General features: G+C 39.7%; 1 protein-coding gene and 2 long non-coding RNA genes across 4 annotated transcripts in view; all 3 read right to left on the bottom strand.

Moving 5' to 3' along the window:
• Window positions 1–22,731, bottom strand: part of cald1a (caldesmon 1a) — a 133,529-nt gene that overhangs the window by 65,716 nt on the left and 45,082 nt on the right. The gene's annotated exons all lie outside the window — the stretch shown is intronic.
• LOC145550206 (uncharacterized) lies at window positions 803–22,287 on the bottom strand. Of its 2 annotated transcripts, XR_014086114.1 has the most exons (4): window positions 22,114–22,287; window positions 3,169–3,280; window positions 2,482–2,618; window positions 803–940 (listed from the first exon to the last, which is right to left on the bottom strand). It is a non-coding gene; the product is annotated as an uncharacterized LOC145550206 (long non-coding RNA). The 2 variants fall into 2 exon arrangements; XR_014086113.1 differs by having other exon boundaries at window positions 803–2,618.
• On the bottom strand, window positions 19,365–21,728 carry LOC145550230 (uncharacterized). The gene is made up of 3 exons (XR_014086144.1): window positions 21,558–21,728; window positions 20,608–20,691; window positions 19,365–20,271 (listed from the first exon to the last, which is right to left on the bottom strand). It is a non-coding gene; the product is annotated as an uncharacterized LOC145550230 (long non-coding RNA).

Below are 22,731 nucleotides of genomic sequence, written 5' to 3'. Positions count from 1 at the left end.
TACTTCAAAAACCATGTTTTTTTTTTTTTTTACTGACGTGAAGCAACACGTGACCTTGTGGCTTCCCTTCTGTCCTGCGGCCTTTATTAATACACCGGTGAATAATGAATGAGTGAATGGAGGGTGATACTTGGACAGCCCCTGGTGGAGATTAGAATAAAGTGACTATTTAAAGTGTGACAGATATTTTTAGGGCTGTGGTGAAAGCACCTTGACCTTTAATGCCTGTAGCAGGCCGAAATTGACTGAAATGAAGCAAAATCCAAGCAAAAGGTGAAGTGATCACTTATCAATTAAAATGTGAAAAAGTCTAAGAAAAAAAGTTCAAAGTGTTTTAAAGTTCTAGATTTTCTGGATAGAAAATTAATACACGCTGTCTTAAAGAAATGAATCTGTATTCCAGTGAGAAAGGTCTTCCAGAAAAAACTTAAAATTTCAGTGGGAAACCTGTAGAGGTTCTCTGAACAATATCTTCAAAAATAATATTTACTTTATATATATATATATATATATATATATATATATATATATATATATATATATAGTTCTTAATTGAAGCTTAAATAAACCAACTTTTAACTGATGACCTAGTATTTCTTTTTGATGGTAAAAAATAAAATGATTTCTATAAGCTATTCTTCAAATTAGGAAACACAAGTGAACATACCACTCAGGTTTACACACACGCACACCCCCACACGCACGCACGCACGCACTCACACACACACACACGCACACACACACACACACACACACACACACACACACACACTTTTTACCTGCCATTTTCAGAGCAATTAAAAAAAGTTTTTCATGATTCTTTTATTTCTCTCATAAAAATTGGAAAAATAAGAGAAAATGCCATTGGAAAATGTGCTCTTTTTAAATTATTAACTCTTCAAAACGCCTGCCGAGTCCTCCAACAGGATAATGACAGATTCTGGGAACAAACAAAAGAAAAACAACATCAGGTCTTTTCGTAATCGGAGGCATGATGCACTCAAAACAAACACTCGCCCTGTGTTTCCTCTACATATTAGGATAGATCACAAAGTGGCAGAACGCCACTTGACGTGACATGCAGGTTTTCACGCCGATCTCTGCGATTCGCCAAGAGTTCAGCCGGTACGTGAGGGATCCTAATTTCGCTTTGGTGTGACTGCAGATGTAAATAGATATCATGTTAGGAGGAGGATTAGAATGGGAGCGATGCATTTGATCTTCAAAGAGTCGGTGGGTTTCTTGGTGTTTGGGGTAAAGAAAAGCGTAGCCGGTGCTCAGAAAAGAGAGAAAGAAAAGAAAAATGAAGTTAAACTTCGATTCATTTCCATTACAAAGACAAGCTCCTTGTTCTCATTCTCGGTCATCTTCACCTCTATATCCTAACCCTCGTCATCCACCATGTCGGTCCCTTAGTGTAAAATCCTTACGGATCGCCTCGGACAGCTCGGGTTCCTTTAAACTGCTACAGGGTAGAAATAAAAAGGAAGAAGGAAATTATTCTTCATCAAATGGCATGTAAAAAAGCCTCGGCTTTTCACATTTCGCTCAGACTTAAAGCAGACAGGTAGCAGGGCGTTTTTGGAGCTGACTTTTAAGAGAGTGACATATAAAGCAGGAAGAGATGTTGTTTATCAGCAGCTAATCCTGATGCTACCTGCAATACATAAAGTCTGTGAAAACATGGAGCAGTAGGGAACATGTAAATTACCGCAGACCTCATCTACCTCAGTGAGGGTCAGTGTTGATGCATGTAAAGGCTTTATCTCTAATTAGAGCAAAGTTATTACTCGTCAATGTTGGACTGGAAAATACTGTGTACTCTGTTTTTTTTTTTTAATTAACTAAGCTCTTTGCATTCAATGTAGGCTTTGGTGCAGTAAAATCCTAATTTACTGAAATTGTTTCAATAAAGAAACTTTTTTTTTTTAAATGAAAGAGTGATCTGAATCCTGTTCTTAATGCTGAGAATGCACCTGTATTTCAGTCATACCCTGGCATGGCCTAGCCAAATTTTAACCCAATACATGACCTTAGCATGACCTTTAGCCCTTCACAAATATACAATTAAAAGGCAAACATTCCTAGAACTGATGCCAGTTATCACCAACAGTTAATGACAGCGACCACATCCAGTTATTAAGGCAAAGATGTGTTTACCTTTTCATTTTCCCTATGAAACTTCATTTCAAAATTATATTTTCTGCAAGTAAAATTTGAAACAGAAAAATAAAATCTGTTCCTGAGGTCAGGGGTTTTCAAACACCTTGTATTATCACACTCCGACATGTTCAAAATGTGTTCAGGATCGACATCCTGCTGGAATACAAACCCTTTGTGCAGGTGGCACAAAAGTTCTTTACAAGTACCTGAGGGGAGTTTGGGTCAAGAAGGCTTAATCTCGCAAATGAACAGGTGCTGTGTGACCAAACAAGAGTAACACCTGCGAGGTTCAGAGCACCACCAAGACCAATACCGTACCTCCTGGTTTTAACAGCAACTGATCCGTGATTTATTGGGTTCTTCCCTTTCACCTGCTTGACCTCTCTTTCAAGTTTCATGAAGTTCAGCCAGAGAACACTTGCACAACCTTTCATAGCAGTGAAAATCATCACCTCCTTAAAAGAAAAAAAAAAAAAAAAAAACTAAAGTAACACATCGTGAACTACACCCAACAACCCACGAGGCAAAAATTGACTTTTGTCCTTTAGCATGCAGTGTTTACATGACTTGTTGCTCTTCTTTGTTCAGTCAGTTATGAAAAGGTATTGGCCCCGCTTACAAATTTCTTTTGCTGGTTGCCGTTTTTGAAAATGTCTTCGATCGATGACCAGAGTGAATCTAAAACACGGTTTTTCAAATTATGATTCCATTTACTAACAGAGAAAGAGCCATCCAAGAACCAGCGGTGAAGGTCTGCGTTCAGACTTCCTTCCTGCTCTGGAAGTCGCTGCATTGGACATAACACCTCACTTATTTCACATTACATCTTTTTCAACTTCCTGTTCCTGTAGTACATTACTGTGTCGTGAAAAAGTACTGGCAACACTTCCTGATTTACTATTTTTGTGCATGTTTGTCACACTTCAGTGTTTCAGAACATCCAACCAATTTAAATATTAACGTAAACACAATATGCAGAATTTAAATGAAGTATTTATTATTTACCTTTTGAAACATCACCATCTTTAGCCACCCAGCCATGATGATTACCACACCTGTTCTCCACCAAGACATGCTGACATTCAAGGAAATTCAGGAACAACTAAGATCTGTCGGTCTGGAAAGGATTACAGAGAGCAGTTATCCACAAATCAATTTAACAAAAAGACACAAATCAACTTTACTACCCAGCAAACAAACAAACTACTCTACCATTGACCAGTCAAAACAACAGACCCACTAACTACCCCATAGGTCAACAAACCAACCAAGTATCCAAACAACCCTATAACCAACAAACCAAATACCTGACCAAAATATGACAAATAAATAAATCTCTATTTCAGATGAAAAATACTCCATTAATTTTGAAATATTTTATTTATGTGAGTACATGTCTATTGCCAAATACCAACATTATTTAAAAAGCAACTTTAATGTTGCAGCTACAGAAAGCACACAACTTACATTTTTCGAATTTAATCCATATTCAGTAAAACTTTTACATAACTTAAATACATAAAATAGCTCATTCATATGTATTTGCGAAGAGCAGCTGGTAGAGACACAATGTTTGATGATTTTAAGCTCTTAATGTGTCATTTTACCAAAAAAGCATCAAAACATTGAAGAAAGTGTCACTTAAGACTTAAAATAAGCAGAAACTTGTAGAAAGACAGCTCCACTATCACCATTGCCCAATGTCAACAACAAACAGAAACATCAAAAACAAAAGCATTCCTTTTAATGAAATGCGTGATTCAAATACAGTGTAGTGAGAAGGGGGAAGCAGCGCCCCTAGTGGTCGTCTCCCACTAGTGGAGCGCCAACACAGTGAGTTAAGGAACTGGCTGGCTTACAATACACAGCTGTTCCAATGCACCATATGGTTTTGATTACATGATCAAGAGATTTAATTATATGATTAAATTACTTGTAAGTTATTGGTGTTGTGATACATGAGCGCATCTGTACGAGATAATTTTCAACAAGGTCATTAACAGACAAATATGTTAATCGCATTGTGATGTCTCACAATTATCCAACCTTACCTTTTTATCATTGCTTTTTTATTATCCACAGACACGCGAGCGAAAACAGCAGCGATCGGCTCTAATTCAGCATTCCTTGCAACTAATTGCAGAAGAAGACCGTGCAGGGAGCACGGACTCTCAAAACGCCACGGTCTTCGAGTCTCAATTGGCAGACTAGTTGCAGATCCAACATGCTGACCTTGACCTGCCGGCTGCACCTCGCCCCATGATTTCTCCCTCAAAAACGCTATTACCGCCTCCTCTCTGGGGACCGGCATGACAAGATCCTCACTGAGCTCAGGATAAAAACACCTGACCCTTCCTCCCTCATCACACACAGAGACAAGGGGACCGGAGTGGGGAACGAAAGTTCATCCTGTGGGTTAATAGGGTCTGAGGATGAAATCATGTGTATGATGGAAACAAAAAAAAAAAAGAAGAAGAAAAAATAGAGGTGAAGACGTTTTATAGAAAACAGCCACCTCTCTTTGAGTTCCTCTCCCATCACGTCTACTTGTGTGGCCGATTGCCCTTCAGATGTTTTGAAGGAGAGACTTATGGAAGATAAGATTTCATGCTGTAATTGAGGCTTAGGGAGCATAATAAGGCGTCAGTCATGGTGTCTGCTGTACCAAAGAGTTGCACAACGCTGCCGAGTTAAGAGGCCATCTACTTTAGTGTTACCAGCATGACATTTCGCACTGGGTCTGAACTTCTGACCTTCATGATTACACATTGTTCTGCTGACCTTATTATCTCCTCTGAGTTAAAACGGCCACATGCATACACCCACAGGCCTCGAATACTCTCTCACAATGTCCAGATTTTCTCATAACAAAGATGACAGTCGCAGAAAAGACGCAAAACCCATTTCTTTCCCTTTGCAAAACAGAAAAAGAGAGATGTTTTGTATCGCAAATGAATAAAGAACAAGAGGCGGAGGAGGAGCAGCGGAAGGGGTGATGAAGGCAACACACCATTTTACAAGCAGGCGATCTGACACCAATAAAACGCTGCATTATTGGGAGGATTACGAGCTCCGATAATGTAGGAGGATATGAGCCGCTGGACCACCCTGAGAGACCCGGAGAGGTGCTGTGCCAGCAACGTGGAACTCAAATGCAAATTCAAAAAGCAATCAGGCGACTGCAACGACTTGACCCGTTTGTGGGCGTCACCGCTGATGCCTGAAATGAAGGGACTAATGGCTAAAATGATGACTCGGTGATAACAGGCGAATTATCCAGTTTGTTAGTACAAAACCAGAAGTACAGCAACACTGAAGAGCCGAAGAACAGTTTCATCAGCTTTAGAAGTCCCTGGAAACTTGATTTGGTTCTGCTTCCGGTGTTTACTTCTGACTTCAGACAAATGCCAGATATACAGTTTAAAGATGATTTAGCTCCACTAACCATGTAGCTTTGCTTTGGCTGCAGAAACAGCTCTTATGCTAAAACTCACAAAGATCCTCCAAAGGCGAGGTTAAAAGCAGACTGTTGAATAATTTTACATCTTGCCAATTTTTATTTTTCTATAATTAATTGGCATATTCTTGGTATTCAAAATGTCACAAACTATGATTTATTCACTTAAATAAGTTATAACCACTCCATATCACACTATTTATTAATTGAAGACACTAAAACAGGAAGGAGTTGGGCCAAACCATAAGGAAAGTAAAGGTCATAAAACAAAGTGTCCAAAATTAACATGAGCAAGTATTGGCAGCAGCGGATCCAAAATAATTGGGTAAAAATAATAATGAATAATACAATGATGTACTAAAATGGAGACTACACCCAACAGAAGTTCTTCAAAACTTAGCATAGCGTACTGAGAGTCAAGGACTCGATGCAAGCAACAGTTCACCGTCGCTACGTCAGCGGACTCTCCGTCTAGGAGTCCGCTGAGTTTCTTTGGATAGAGCGCCTTTTAACCAATTTGAATAAACTGAAATCAACTGCATTAATTTAAAAAAGAAAAAAAAAAGAAAAAAGTCTGTCTATACGTTTGGAGTGGATTGAGTGTTATTTCCTAACGGGCCTTGAGACGGCATTCATTGTGAAGTTGCGCCATGCAAATAAACTGAATCGAATTGATAAGATATCCATGTCAATGTAAATCTGATGTAGAAGTCTTTGTGTAACTGAAATTTCAGCTTTTGTGTTGTTTTTGAAGGATGCATTCAAATTTATGCCAGCACACGCTTAAGTATACACACCTTGAACCGACACACTGCCTGGCTCAGAAATGCTTCATCTTTTTAAACCACTTTCAGCTTTGATTACGACATGCTTTCATGTGCCGCTCACAACATCATCAACATAGTAAGCAACAAACTCAGAATGGAACATTTTATTGCCTTCATAGTTTTCCTTTTCACCTCGAGTTCTTTTCAATACCACCTTTCTTGTATTTGAGATGTCATCCTTTCAATCACCATCCAGAGTATCAAAGGATCAAGATTAAGATAGAAATCGGTAGGCTATAGCCGGATTGTTTTTTCTTTTGGATCAGCTAGCTTTTCACCAAAACACACCGTTACAAAACTTTCAGTGCTGCACAGCTCCACATAAATAATACTATCTGTTCCGTCTACACTAGGGAACAAGAACTCAAAAGGTGTGCACTTCTAAACTTTAGACAACTGCAGCACTTTTTTCCCGATCAGAAGCAAGACATCAATCCTCAAAGCCAGCTGCTCAGTTGAACTGGGGGCAAATTCTTATTCAGGCTGCCTCTCACCTACTCTACCAGGCCAAGATCTTCTATCTGCAGAAGCTTCTTGAGTGCTTCATACAAAAGCAAAAATGCAGTGGAAAGTTGACTTAAGTGTGGAGTTTCTGGAAACTTGGAATTTTTGCCACATGAATGAAATGAACAGAATCTGAGACACGACCATGGTGATTCCAGCTATTGCAGGAAAAACTCAGTCTGATTGGAAAGGGACAGATTTCCTGATGGAAAAGGTGACCGTTATCTCTTCAGCTGGTCTAGTTACCATACACTAGGTAAAAATATGTTATGCCCTCTCCTTAATCTGGTGCCAAATGTCTCTTTCCAACATCTTTATGCTTTATTAGGGAGGTACAGAATCATCATCCATACATATTTGGAAGTAGCGTCTGGTCTCCTTTATAAAAAAGGGTGCAACTACTTTGATCTGCCAGATGCATTTTTTTACCTTCCAGTCTGGTTGCTTAAAAGAGCCCAAAATACACACTCAGAGACTGCAATCATGAACTTTCTGCACTACCTCACTGGCAGAGAGAGAGCAGCTGTTTACAATATTCTTGTCCTCCATCTTCACTAAACAACACATTGTGTTGAGGAGATGCAAAATGCTTCCACTTTATTGCTACGAGCAGGACGTCTAAAACGATGCATTCTGTCGCAGACAAACTGAAGTCACGTCTGGTTTAATGTGGCAGTATGGGAACACGGCAAAACCCTAAATTCCTTTACATGGAAGGAATATTGTATTTTTAAAATATATCTTCAAGTCCTAGGGAGAAGTTATTAAATGATGAAGTTGCTTTATTTAAAAAACTACCTATATGTTTAGAGTTGCTTTTAACCCATAATCATTGACAAAATGTTATATTTTTGTTGTTGATTTCTCAATTGGATGATGTTTTATAGTTTCTTTTATTTTTTGTGTTTTTATGATCCACAAACACTTTGAACTGCCTTGTTGCTGAAATAAACTTGATTGGTTGATATAGTTTTTCTTGTAACCTGTACAACTTCAATATTTTCAAGCTGTCAATACTGGACAGCATCCAAGCTTTCTAGAGTTTCTCTAAGCACAAAAAAGGAGATCCAGGAAGCACATAGTTTATGGGTCAATGATCCATTGGCAATAATCAGCCCAGGAGACGTAACCTATATGAAACCCAACCCCCTCCCTCCTCCATTTACCCGCCACCAAAGACGACAGCGCCTGCCGATAGTGTTTTTGGTCCGGGGGCGCACTCACAGAGCCTCATAATTGTTTAATGGTGCATTTTACGAGGCGACACTGAGTCAGTGCAGGCCCGGAGGCTCTGGATTCCACACGATAACACGTTGGGTTTGGTAATGCGGGGTTAATCACAGGTGGATTTCAGCTCACTGCAGGGAAAAGCCCAGCTGCTCGACGTGTGTCGCTACCTTGAGGGAAGAGGCGCATCCGAAGCTTTGTGCCTGTGTGGTGTGTCCGACCTTATTCTGAACGCAAGACATTAAAGAGGACGGGGGCGTGCCGTTCCTCCCCCTGCATCTCCAATACACAGAGGATCGGCTTTAAAGGAGTGCTTGTTGAGAAACACACCGAAGAATGATGTGCTCAACGCTTTGGTGCGGCAGGAATCCATCCACCTACGGTATATTTTGTTCTATGATCAAAAGTAACTGTTCCGCAGCTGTCTGTGCGCAGTGATGCAGGGTATCCCGATACTGTCCCACAGCACTGCTCTGCATGAGCTGAACTGCTCCCTGCAGACCGTCCTCCAACGTCTGTCAATGAGCTCTCTCTAAAGCCTTTCAGACGCAGAATCTTATTGCAAACCAATGAACACAAGCTAAACCAAGTGTGCAAACTTTGTAAAATATAGCATGCACCACTTGCAGCTGTACAAATAGCCTTCAACCATCACATCTGATTATGCTGCAGGTGCAGAAAGCTACATGCTCCAGCAGCAGTCGGCTTAAAGAAAGACTTTACCTACAGGAAATATCAGTTTATGGAAAAAGCCTTTGGATGTCAGTCTTTTTCAGAGATTTCCGATAGATTTTGGCATGTGCATACGCATGTATACTTGAACGGTTTAAGTATACTTGAACCACCGCTAAATGTGACAGAGAGGTACTTGTACCCATCTTTTCCGTTAATGTTTGCTTGAGCTGGTTTATTTTAAGTCACAAGAGTTGCTACTACAGAGGTATTCTTTAGACGCTGTTTCTGTGCCCATTTTGCACTAATGGATGCCGTCGTCATTTCAGTGCCCTGCCCTCCTTGAGGTTTCAGCAAAACAAAGCTCTTAAGTAAGCTTGAGGTTCAGGTAAACAGAATTCATGGCTCTATGGATTGTGGAAAGAAGAGGCAAAGCAGCCCCAGACCATCTTGTTTGCACCACTATGTTTGACTACTATTATGCTAATTTGACACTAGCTGTAACAGGACACACAACTAACAAATACTTTCACTTTTTCCTAGTCATACCGCTTTAATCAAACTCTAGTTCATTTGCCTACAAACCTAGGTCTCGGTTTCGGTTGAAGTGAACTCTTGTGCGGTTCGAATGCATATGTGAATGATCAGTTCATTTGCCTACAAACCTAGGTCTCGGTTTCGGTTGAAGTGAACTCTTGTGCGGTTCGAATGCATATGTGAATGCCAACCTCTCCAACAGCAGTAGACAAAACTGTAGCGCAGGTCACCCAAAATGTGCAAGTCTAGTGCTAACGTGCAAAAACATTTGTGGTCTTTCACCAATGACAAAAGAGAAATGCTACAATCACTCAAATTTGACGCTACTCCATTTTTGTTTTACATTTTGTGAAGAAGAAATTTGAGATCATGTCTTCTTCAGAGGTTTTCGTGTTGTTTCCTTCAGTAGTTCTTGGCCGTTCTTTTGACAGTGCAGCGTGAAACCAAACCGCACCAACTGGAAATGTAGCAAAATGTTGGTCCCAATCGCACCAAGTCTATCAATCTACCAGGTGTGAAAACACCCTAAATCACAGTTAATTTATGATTTAACAAGAAAAACATTACTTTTTCAGATAGCGGGAGCTAGGTTTGCATAGGTTTTTTGCTTATTAAATAAAAGCATCATCATTTGACCTGCCCTGAGATAGCCCCAAGCCATCCTGCAACCATGAACAAAGGTAGAGTAGGAAAGTAAAATAAATCATTGAATATTTGAGTGATGAGGGAGTATGCAGCCTCCGTGAATAATACCTTACTTTAAGGTATGCATACTTAATTCACACATTCATAACCCCATTTAAAATGACCGAAAGAGCTTGGAGTTCTGTTTTTAAAAAAAGATGGCACATCTATGTTGCCTTATTTATACCGTAACCTTACAGTAACGTTTAATGGCTTTTCTCAGAGAGAGCATCCCCGACTCGATCTATTTGTGACAAATAAGACGAAAAAACTATTTCGTCACCGGACTATTTTCTTTAAGCTGCCTTTAAGATGAGCTCATATTTCCTTTTTCAGTGACAGATACTGCATTGCTTTCTGATTAAAGCAGTGCGATTGCCACACCAGCGCCAGAGCCCTCGTTTTTATTTATAATTGTACAATATATCAGACACTTCGTCACTTTTTCAGTTGTGCTCAACATTTTTCTTCCCGACACTGCAAAAAGTAACAACTTTGTGTGGATCTTTTCTCCAGGCAGTAAAGCAAAAGAAATCAACAGAACATGTAAATATTTACAGGGATTCTTAAATTAAAGAGCACAGATGATGACATAATGGTTGGATATGTCTAGTGATCCCAACTGGGTTAGTGGTAGATGAATGATTAACACAGGAACAGATGAAAAGAAAAAAGTCTGTTTCTTTCTTGTCTTCACACAAACACATACTGTACATTACACCTACACACAGAGTTGCTATGTATCAGAGTTAAGGTGTTGAGGCACCTAATCAGACGGCCCACGATCTGCAAACACAAGACAATTTCGTTGTTGCTCTGAACAGAAGTTAAAGCTAGAACATTTTAGAAAGAGCCCAAGAAAAGATTTGTTTTTTTGTTGGGATTCAGTCAGAAATGAGTACGAAGACAGAGTGACGGTGCATGATGCAAATAAATGTTAACATCTCCTCAGCCATACCTTAGACTTGGCTCATTTGAATCCAATTTGTGTTTGCCTGGATTTACATAATGATTTTTCATTAACCTATCTCACGGTGCTAGCATATTGCAACGTCAATTTACAAAGACACGCATAAAATGAATGCACTCCATCTCATCTCTCTCTCTCTCTCGCCCTCACTTTGTAGTGTGGGTGGCGAGAAGGAGAAACACAGTGAATAACTCTGGTAATTTAGCTGTAAAAAGTGTTGTCAAGAAGTGTTAAGTCACCCTGACGAAATGTGTTTTTTCTTCTTTTTTTTTCCTATCAGAAACTCTCTCAATGACTCCATTTCATGAGAAATTCCCAGATTGAATCCGGTACAGAGGCTCCATCAAAGGACCGGCGAGATCAGCGATTTTGAAATGTGAACAATTGCTGCATTTTTATGGAAATTGGTCTACTACCTCTACAGTGTTAGCTCTTGTCTCGTCACCCGTGCAGTCCTCCCATGGGACAACCGATTTCAGCATGGTAATGGTTTTTCTCACACCAACATGATATGAGCTCTTCTCTTGCTGCCACATTGAGCCTCTTTGATAAAGCTTGTTGCTTATTTGCCAGCTTTTCTCTACCCTTAAATAAAGGTGATGTAGCTGGTGTGCATCTCATGGTCAGTGGGTTAGAGGCAACAACACCTTGCATAGATCACCTGTCCATCACAGGATGTGTAAGATCATTTTTAAAGGCAGTTTGGAAATAATTGGAGAAAGATTGGAGAAAGTTCCCAATCATGAGGAGCAGGCAAGGCAGGTGAAGTGTCTTGCCCAAGGACACAACGACAGAGGCACCGACATCATTCCTATTAGGCAATACTGCTAAAACCTCTCCCTTGTCAGACAATCGTCATTGGTGCACACGGTCAGCAAAGTCCCAGGCTGAGCATGATTGTTCAAAGGAGGATCTAGAGGACCCTTGAGACTACATCAACAAAAGCTGTCAAGTACCATCATCAAAAGTTCTGTCATGCAAGCCAAAACAATAACACCACATCAGCAGCATCAAACCGGGTCAAAAGCAACTCACACAGGCTGCACCTTAGCAGAGGCCGACGCTCCAAGGTGCCGCACACAGGGATCCTGTCCCTGATAAATCTATCCCAGGCTGGAGCATCTTAATCTGTCCAGCCTCAGTGCATTTCAGGGTGACGTATCAAAGACGTCAACTGACACACAATATTTGGCAAGGCAGTCCACTGCATTATGCATAACAGTATAAATTGCACCTTACATTCCTGGTTTCTTGCTTTGTGGTTTTTCTGTCTGACCAGCTAGGACTAAATGCACTTGCGCAGCCCTACCAGTTCAGAGGTTCTGCTGCCCCTTCCATATCACTCATTCTCCACTAAATGCCTTACAGGCACCATTACTCAAACTTCATAGATCCAACATTACAGCCTTCACTTCCTTCAGTGTTCACTCTCAAAGAGTGAACATCTGCTTCACTCTTTGAGATGTATGGCTCTTCCCTTGCCTGGAAGACATCAAGTCAAGTCTTTTGATCAGATTAGAGAACTTGGCACTTTTCAAGCTCATTGATGATCCAAGCAACTCAACAAGTTGTTTCCGATTCTCCATTCCAGATCTTAAATGGCGTAGATTGCAAACCAAAGCAGGAACAAATGCTAGAAGATCATTGGTAATATTCAGTTCTGGTAAATGCAGGTTTCACATCTCATTACAAGAATTTTTTTTAATGGTATTAAAATCCAGATGATGCTGTTAAATATCTTCCAAACACTTCTAATAGATGTAAAAACAATATCTGATTGAAAACCAAATACTTGTCTTTCATAGGATCGGTTCTTCTGGAGACATCTTAATTCCTATCAGAAGAAATGTTTCTTCCAGCGAATAATTTCAGTGTACACTGTCAAGCTGTCCCACCGAATTAGGGTTATTAGGCTCCTTAATTTAGATATAATATAAAAATGAGTGGAATTTGACACAAATGTGCTGTTTAACTTCCTCCTTTAAACTAATGAGGTATCCACTTTGTTTCTGCCTAGGGGCTGACAGGTAAACCCTAACAGATTTTAGCAAAACAAAGCCCATTTCTTGGCTCTCTCGCTCCTTCTGCGTCTCTCTGGCTTGCAGACTGTCACATGGATTTCTCTCAGCTGGCCCTGAGGGATTGCCCGACCAAAGGGACTCTACACCTGTACACAGTGCTTGTAGAAGTACACCCTTAGATTTTACTCTTCCCAACTGCAGACCTCATTCTTGTGTCTCGGCAAATTATTTAAAACCTGTGTCAATTTTAAAATGGCACAAAGATACATGTCAAAAGTTGAAGGCAAGAAAATTTTTTTCCACTTTGCTGCATTATATCATTAACACCAGCTAAGAAGAGCTTAGAAAGAGGGAAGGTCAGTTCCTGCTTTTTTAAATGTGCTTTCTACTGATTGATGAACTCCAGAATTAAACCTGTGTAGCAGTTTTGAGTTTGCTTCTGTTTTACGGCGCACCTTATGTTCACGGTACTTGACAGGCCGTGAAAGTGGTAGCCTTAATACATCATCCTGGATGTCTTTAGCGTTAATAAGGAAAGGTGATTTGACAATGAGGTGGTGAAATGAGCTAGCTTTTTCCTGGAAAAAAAAAAAAGTGGTCTGATTGGTTTGATTTCAGATAAAATTGTTGTTGCGCAGAAGGAGGCTCACTTCTCCCATGTTTAATTAGTGGCTCAATTTCCCATAATTGAGCCATTAATGTATCATCTTTAATACTCTTTCACATAGAAAGTAACTGTAGATTAGTGTTTGGGTGTTTATTCCCTAATTGTAGCTATTGCTGCCAAGAAATGTGAGTATGTCCCAGGCCTCTGTGTTTTTTCTTTACCGAATGGAGTGCTGGATGAAACGGTCGTTGCCATCGACGACGGGTAATCTCCTTGCTTTTTCTTTCCTGTACAAAGGAAGCACTTCTATGTGTTGCCTTTCTCAACAAAACCAATGATCAAGGCATTGATGTCATTAATTGCTGTATGTGTACTCTGTTTTCTTTGCTGTGGAAAGTAAGTTCAGCGCTTCTGTGTTTAGCCGTCTCTCCTTCCTAAACGAAATTATTTCAGCCTTTAACTCTGTACCGCCTATTTATTATATTTTCTGTAAGAAACAACTCGGACTCTGTCTCGTTTCTAGCGCTCATTCAAAGATGGCCGTTCATTCAGAGCCTGAGGATATTATTTCTGTTATAAAGGAATGCTTCTACTCCCCTGTCGCCACATGCTTGCTTAGGATTGCTCCCCAAGTCATAAACTCTCTGCAATCAGCTGATCAGCCTCAAGGATAACTTTCTACTAATTGCCGGAAATTTACCATTTTATTAAAATGTGCTTTAGATTGTATTATGTGGGACTGCATCTAAATCTGGTGACCTACAGGGACTGTTTTGGAATAAAACAAGCCGCATTTGAATTGAACCGCATTTGTTGCGAAATGAAAGTCGAACTGAATATTGCTTAAAATGTGCTCTGAGAGTGAAAATAACTTGACTGAAATATGACTCTCTGTCAACTCTGAAGTGTTCTTTGCATTGCACACGTCATTGCTTTGTAAATTGGTTTGGCACGTTTTTGAGTTTTTTAGTATCGCACAACGTTACAACTTTTCAATGGATTTTCAGCTCCTTTCCTGCATTTGTCTCAAGGTTATCTCTACCTTCCTGCTTTATCACAGAGGTTGGCACACTGTTTAATGTCGAGATAGGAGGCGGGGGGTAGGGAGGAAGCCCTGAATCAGTTGCATATCCTTTGAGGGGAAATGGAAAGGCAGGAGTCTTCCCCTCTGCTATCTCCCGACACACTTACAGACAACATGCTTGATTCCCTTTTCTCTGAACTGGGGCAAATTTCAAACAAATCTCCACCCACCTATCACATCCTGTCCTTTTTCAGTTTTCACTGGGAGCAAGCTGAAAGGCTGGAAAGAAGGAGAAGAAGAAGAAGAAGAAGAAGAAGAAGAAGAAGAAGAAAAGCAAGGCGAGAAGAAGTGGAAGAGGAACAGTCTCGGAAATGACCTAAAAACAACTCCACGTGGACGATCTCTGCTTCTCAAATACGCCAGGCCAGGACCATCAAATATTTACCAAAAAAGCTGCACCCGATTACGGCTCGTGGAGGGGGGAGAGGGGCAGCAGCGGGTAGAGTGTTTGAAATGAGAAAAAAAAAAAAAAAGTCTATGAAAATGATTCATAAGCATCTGTGCAGCAGTACACGGGGAGCACTTTCTTACCCCGGCTTTTGACTGATGATGGGGGAACGAAAGAAAAACACTTCCTTTCTTTCCGCTTGCCCTCAATTCAGCTGAGTGATTATATGGGCCGGTACAGTGTCTTTCAGTGTGACGGATGCTCGCTGTAATTCTTTCACTGTGCCGGGATCATGAGAGGGCATTTGCATATGTATGATCAGGCTGCACAATGAGCAATCTTGCCAACAAGTGTATTGATTCACTGCACACGAGTGACTTAAGCCCTCAAGCCCCATTTCACATAGTATTTGCAAATTAAGGTACATTCCGGGATGTTTTGTTGTGCTGGATTACTGTTAGTGGGCACATGATGAAAAAGAAGTGTAAAAAAAAGAGAGAAGAAGCTGTATAATTCATAAGAATGAGAGTCAAAGTGCTCAGTGGTGCACAACGAAGCTTTGTACTCCAATTGGAGAGAAGTTTCCTGCGCTGCAGTTCTCCCGCTGACCACCAGATGGCTCTGAGGGGCTCAAACACTTGTGGGAAGAGAAGGAAATGGGTTATTTCAATTGAGCGGCCTTGTAAACACACTGCTGACAGTTGGTAAAGACGATTATAAAGACGAGGCATTGTCCAAACGCGAGTGCCGAGGAGGGAGCTGCAGTCTCCGCCGCAGAGGTGAACATTTTTGATTTCCCCATCATCAAGCAGGAGTCTTTACAAATTCCGCTGTCTTAAACCCTTCAAGCCGCTTGACAGCATAATAGCCTCGCTCACTCTCATGTAGGCAATTATTGTAGCTTTTAATTGTATTGTTGTGCGAGTGACGTCCCTGTCACTCAGCTGCGTCTGCTTGGTGTTCATGTGGAGCGTGCGGCTGTCACTCAGACCTGCCAGGTGTGCGTCTGTTCGCACTGGAAAGCGGGAGTGGCAGCGACACGTCTGATCGGCTTGTACGCTGAAGCGACGGCGTCTGCGAGGTGACAAGGCGTTGGTGATGGAGGCTGATTCGCCTTTCTGGAAGTGACACGGTGCCGCCGATCACAAAGTGGCGTCATCCGGATATGAAAAGCACAAATATTGCTTCTCTTCTCCCACTTTGGTGTCTTGTAAGATTGCTTGATATGTCCGCCTTAAGGTCATTGATTGCTGTCTCTAAACACTGAAGGGATCTCAATCGGAGACAGAAGAAACAGACGAGTTACTAGGCCATGCTAACACATCAATATGCTGCGATTTCTTATCAAACTGACTTTTATTTTGGGCCATATCGAGATCATGAATGTCCTCAAACGGCTGGTAATGACAGAAAGTATTGATAAAACCCATTAGCAAACTGATCAAATATTAACAAGTAGCTGTCTCTGCATTTGATAGGTACTAAAAATTAAATAACTTTTCATATTGCTGTAATTTATGTGGTATAAAGATAAAAACGGCTTTGAATTGATTGATAAAATAATGTTTAGGCACACAACGGTTTTCTGAAGCTGCAGTTTTGTTATTAAGCTGCGGCGTAAATACAGGGTTAGTAGATCCAAGTCTACTAAAGTTTTACATATGATCAGGGGTGAATGTAGTTTTAAATTCTTGGGGGTACTATGACAAAACTATAAAGCACACTTTGGAGTTTCTATGCTGATGAAATTTTTGCGACACAATAAAAGCTGTGTAGCTCTTGAATTGCTACAAAGTGGAGCTGTATTTCCCTCAGCCCACTGGCTGCAATGTTGACACGTTGAGATGCCGTGAGACCTGAATTCTGAAGATAGTCTTCCACATCGGGTTGATGGGGCAACAGGTCCAGAAGGGAACCACAGGCATCTCTCCCAGGCCAGACTAGACACATAAACCATCTTCATCAGTTCATTTTAAATCCTGAATCGTATTCAAAAACAATCTAATTATTATTAATAATAATGTCACTAAAGCATCTCTTCGTTAGCGATCGCTGTCTTCAAGTACCTTTATTTACAATGGAGCAAATTGCGTTCAAAACAATTTTTTTTCCTATTACTTTTGGAGCCGGATTTTTAATAACTACAGGAGTAAGAAAGTTATTCAATAAGCTGCTTCCTGATATTAAATTTGATATCGCCAGTTACGAGGATGACACCGAATATGACGAGTTCGACGAGTATTTGTTTAAGCCTTCATCCAAAGTGAGAAGATCAACTCATCAGAATGTACATTTAGCTTCCTCGGCTGGGGGAGTTTATGGTCCAACAGGACACACAAAACTAACAGATTATGCAGACCATTCTGATAGAGAAACGGGAGATGAGGACAATGATTTCCCCAGTCCCCAAAAAGTGCATCGACTGAGGAGGGTTGGAGCGATCAGAAGGAAATCAAGACGTCCCAAAACTCAACCAGAGGTCTGAGAAAAGCAGCAAAAAAAGACTGGACCCATCAAGTCCCAAAAGAGCAAACTTCCCCGGCTGGGGAAGTCTCTTGATGGGTTCAGTCTTCTAATGCCGCTTTCGTCAACAAACTTCCCCGGCTGGGGAAGTTTGTTGACAAACTTCAAAATGGCAAAATCCAAAATCCAAATAATCCAAACTTCTGTTTGAATTTTGTCATTTTAAAGTTGGATTTTGTCATTTTGAAATTTTGTCATTTGAACAATCCAAACTTCCCCATAATTCAAACTACAAAATGACAAAATCCAAATAATCCAAACTTCCGTTTGAATTTTGTCATCTTGAAGTTGGATTTTGTCATTTTGAAATTTTGTCATTTGAACAATGCCGGGGAAGTTTGTTGACATAATTCAAACTTCAAAATGACAAAATCCAAATAATTTCCTATGAATTTTGTCATTTTGAAGTTTGGATTGAAGAGGAGAGCGTTGAGTTTAAAAGCTCAACCTCTGTGCTGATGATAGGGATATTACAAGACCAGACTCATCAAGAGAAATCGTCCTAGGGAACTATTTCTCTAATCCCAAAGAGCAAACTTCCCCGCCTGGGGAAGACTCTTGATGGGTTCAGTCTTCTAAGGCCGTTTTCGTCAACAAATTTCTCCGGCTGGGGAAGTTTGGAATCGTCCTAGGGAGTGATTTGGCCGATCTTCCAAAAGAGCTAACTTTCCCGGCTGGGGACGTTTGCTCTGGAAAGAAGAGACCTGACTATTAAACCTCAACTTGTGTGCTGCAGAAAAGGGCAAAAGAAGAGAATATCTACAATGTTCGATCTCCCAACTAATTCGAATTTGCCGCCTGCTGAGCTTGCGATCAAAGGAATTGAAATTCTTGACCGTCATCTTGACCGACACCATGTTACATCTGTAGCGCTCCCCCAGATTTTTAGTATGGCAGAGATCTTAGTCAGCATGTTTTTTTCCCCTGGGTTTTGGCATTGGATATTTGATTACTTCAGGAATGAGGAACAGTTTTGACAAACTATTTTCTGGTAGCAATTGAGTCCCTCCCAGATGAGCGAGCTTCTCATCCCATCTCTAAGGGAGAGAGCCCAGACACCCCACGGAGAAAACCCATTTCGGCTCTTGGGACGTGGAATGTCCCAAGAGCCGAATAATTAATAATAATTAGTTATTTAATTCAATTATATAATTTAATTAACTAATAATCAAATTATTATTTAATAATATTATTGTTGTAATAATATTTATTATGATAATATTTATAGTATTTATGATAATATTCATGATAATATAGATAATATTTATGAGAACATAAATATTTATATTCTCATACTTATTATTTATATTCTATATTCTATATTATTATATATATTATATAAATAATACACTTTATATATTTTTATATATAAATAATATATTTGTATATAATAAACACATATTTATATATAATAAATCATTATCATTAAAAAGCACTGTACTATTATGATTAAAAAACAATAGCAATATTATATAAAATTACATAACAGTTATATTATAACTTTGTTATTATAACTTAATAACAACATTAAATTATAAAATTTTAACTTGTCATTATTACTATTGTTTTTTTAATAATAATAATAGTACTAATAATATTCCCACAAAAAATCTGAATATCCAGTCCATTACAGTTTTATGTTTTTATGGCTTGACTTTTGCGTCAAGACAAAAGTAAAAAAAAGGTCAAACAACCCGAACAGGTGATCAACTCTAAACCACTCGCACATTTTTACTCTCCGTCTGTCTCTGTCATTTCAGCACACCCGTTGCCATGGCAACCTCCTGCGCTCCACAAGCCGACCAGAGATTATGTTAAAACATTCAGTCCGTTACGATATCAGGTTTGCTATCATTATTTATTTTTGCGATCATTAATAAGCGCTCCCTGAACACAGCAGTAGTTGATTAGTTAATTTTAAACTCCTGCTGGTAATGGAACCGAACCACACAGAATTGCGCAACACCTCGTTGAAACAATAATTACAGAGAATATTATTTTTGTTGATTTTTTTGTTGTTGTTGTTCTTTAATAAAGTTAATAACGTTTTAAGCGAGTCAGAGGAGGACGTGCTGCTCTCAGCCTCCTGGCTGCTTTCAGTTTGTCACCTAAAGCTGAGATCGACTCAAAACCTTCCGCGATCGACGTGTTACACTGCTGCTCTAGCAGAAACAATATGAAAAGGGGAAAAAAGTTATTAACTGATTAAGTCTGTTTTAGATTGTTCTTGAAAAACTAATCAGTCACGGTTAATCAGTGGGTGAACTCTCGGCTGCACTGTGAACCCATTGATGTTTTACACCCGTTCCTCTCTTGCAGGTACTGCGTACCCCCTCTAAATCTTTTAGGGGTATGCAGTACCCTGCCGTACCCCCTTACTTTCACCCCTGCATATGATATAGCAGTGGTGTCACTAAAATAATGAATCTTTAAAAACTATACATAATCTGTTGAACTAATAATTACCAGCATAAAAAATACTGACCAGTTACAAACATCGTCATTTTTCCGTTCCCTTGTTGCTCTCAGCCAATTAGGTTTGTTTATGGTGCTCAACAAAAATATGAATGCACTTCGAGGACAGGACTAAACACCCCTTAAGGTGACCTGTGTGTAATGAATACAGAAATCAGCAGAGGTTATAAACAAAACAAACTATTTGCCTGCTTTTTAAATACATATTGGTTAAAAAAAAAAAGAGCCTGAAACAGTTCTTTTACCTCAAACAAAGAAAAGTTATTAAAAAGTCACTTTATTGTCCTTGGGATTGTGTATTGCAGTGTCTGAAGTGGATACTGAAATAAATATATATTACTTCAAAAGTCAGCATTTGGTTAGCTCCCTTTAGGTCCTAAAATGTGTCATTCAAAGAGTCTTTTAGATTTGCGCAGGAGTTTACAAGGCGTTTAGGAGTTGGGTAAAAAGATCAATTTAAATTCTTACTGAAACGAAGACGTTTGACCTGATTGGTTCTGCTGCAGTTTATGTCCAACACCAGGTAGCAAACTGGGCACCCCACTAGCATCCCTGCAAAGTGTACATATCCACTTAGACACGTTGATATGCCCACGCTGAGAAATTCAAGTAATGTAAATTTAAAAAATATCTGCAAAATTGAATTTAAGAATGCAGTTTCTGGCTTGGAATATGTTGGCACACCCCAGATAAAATGGCTAGAAGTACACAGAATGTAATCTTGAAGGACATTAAGTTTGGTGGCCCTGGCTGACGATCAGTGGTGGAGAAAGTACTCAAAAAATTTACTTAAGTAAAAGTACAAATACACAGTCAAAAATGTACTCAAGTAAAAGTCAAAGTACCACATTAACATTTTACTTAAGTAAAAGTAAAAAAGTACTGGCTTTTAAAAATACTTAAGTATTAAAAGTAAAAGTACTCGCTGAATGCATTACCCAATCGCTAATATCATTAAGTGTGCCGATCGTATTTAATTTTAATACATCAGAAATGTGCCATTTTAATTAACACTACCACAGATTAAACATGTTCTTATTGTGTTTATTCTCTGTAACAGTTTAGACTTAGATATGTGATTCTATGAATCATAATTTCAGGGATGGAAACATTTTGTCTCCTGTCCTAACATAGCATGAACTTCATTAGTCACATTTATTTAGAAAGAACAGAAAGGGGATGTAAAGAAGGTGCGGGCGGGGTGGAGGACATGCAACCAAGGAGCCATGTAGCAGAGTTGTAGTCAAGACCACCGAACCCAAGACCAGCGCCCCGCGCTAAATGACACAATAACATTAAGTTTACCTATCAAAATTGGTTCTCGGATTGATCTGAAAGATCCACATTCCCATAAAAACACCTAGATATTAAATACTTAAGAGCTGAAATGAATTTAGCCAGTATCAATTAAAACTCACTTCATTCTGTTTTGCTTTCATCGCTGTGCTACAATCCGCAGATGTCTCCTGCTATCCCTAGAAAAATAACGCCCTGGGCGGTTGACCATATTGCCCATGTCAGAAACCACAACTGAAACATCGCAATTAACGGTAAATAACGTTCAACTATGAACACTGTCCAACGGCGCGACAAGTAACCAATGAGCAATGAGCATGCTCTGTGTTCATACGTTCAACTTTTACTTATTCAGCGATTAAATATATATATATATATATATATATATATATATATATATATATATATAGCTACCGCAGTGTACACAAGAACAAAGATCGGCTCTCAGTGAGGCTTCAGACCTTAGGACTTAGTAAAGATCCGTCCAGAAGAATCGGATCGTTCCTGAATGTTATATCACTATATTGCAGACTTCGGTCACAGCGTTGTCCCAAGCGACACCTCAGTCAACACCTCCACACGATAATTCAGTGCATGAGTGACAACTTTTTTTCATCGCAGATGCAACATGTGTCTCTGTACAGCTAGCTTAGCTAGCGTCACGTCCACAGAGCTTACCTTTCTTTAAGCTTTCCTTCCAAGTGACGCTAAAAGTTGGACGAAGCCCCCACTGTCTGTGAAAGCGAAGCGCTGCTTATTTTACATGTCGCCATATATTATGATTTATGCAGCTATTATCGATTAAACAGACATCTTCTCCCGCTCAGAGGAAACCACTGCGCATGTCTGGAGCTCTGCGGGCGGGTAAAGGTGGAGCCGATGGGTGACAACAGACACTAAGTCACGTTATTGCTTGGATTTTACGGCGCCACCTTAAATCCCTGAACTTCACATTTTAACGGAAAAAAAGAGCAACGCGACTTGGATGTAACGAGTAACGAGACAGTTTTGTAGAAATGTAGTGAAGTAGAAAGTACAGATACTTACTGTAAAATGTAGTGGAGTAAAAGTAGAAAGTACCCATTATTAAATCTAAAGTAAAGTACAGATACACGAAAACTGTACTTAAGTACACTGCTGACGATGGAGTGAACATCATAGTGAGATCCAAAGATGTGCTCTGCCCATTACAACAACTATAGTAGCTCATGAGTTTGGTAAATGATTTAAAGAGATGTCAAAATAATTTGAAAACCAGGGCCAACATGCTTAGGTCTGGTTGGTAAAGCAAGTTCG

Source organism: Poecilia reticulata, chromosome 23 (assembly GCF_904066995.2).
Source record: "Poecilia reticulata chromosome 23, P_reticulata-male-v2, whole genome shotgun sequence".
Classification (NCBI taxonomy): Eukaryota; Metazoa; Chordata; class Actinopteri; order Cyprinodontiformes; family Poeciliidae; genus Poecilia; species Poecilia reticulata.
The sequence above is the reverse complement of the archived record's forward strand: the minus strand, read 5'-3'. Positions and strand labels throughout refer to the sequence as shown.